Raw genomic sequence first — 477 nt, forward strand, 5'->3', positions numbered from 1 at the left:
ACACACACACACACAAATAAACAAACAAACAAACAAACAAATAAAAATAAAAGAAAATAAAAATGGACGGGCATAGTGGCTCACGCCTGTAATCCTAGCACTTTAGGAGGCTGAGGCGAGTGGATCACCTGAGGTTAGGAGTCGAGACCAGCCTGGCTAATGTGGGGAAACCCCATCTCTACTAAAAATACAAAAAAAAAAATTAGCCGGGTGTGGTAGCAGGTGCCTGTGATCCCTCTACTTGGGAGGCTGAGGCAGGATAATCGCTTGAACCAGGGAGGTGGAGGTTGCAGTGAGCTGAGATCGCAAGACTGCACTCCAGACTGGGCGAGAGCAAGACTCCATCTAAAAAAAAACGAAAACAAAAAACTACTACTGCTCACTTTGGCAACATATATACTAACACTGGAATGACAGAGATTAGCATGGCCCCTCTACAAGGATGACACGCACATTCATGACGGGTTCCATTTTGTT

At 44.9% G+C, this 477-nt stretch overlaps 1 non-coding gene across 1 annotated transcript; it reads left to right on the forward strand.

Annotated features, from left to right (window-relative positions):
• Positions 1-375: 375 nt before the first annotated feature.
• On the forward strand, positions 376-477 carry LOC116269015. Its single transcript, XR_004176341.1, has one exon. It is a non-coding gene; the product is annotated as a U6 spliceosomal RNA (small nuclear RNA).

Source organism: Papio anubis, chromosome 9 (assembly GCF_008728515.1).
Source record: "Papio anubis isolate 15944 chromosome 9, Panubis1.0, whole genome shotgun sequence".
Lineage (NCBI taxonomy): Eukaryota > Metazoa > Chordata > Mammalia > Primates > Cercopithecidae > Papio > Papio anubis.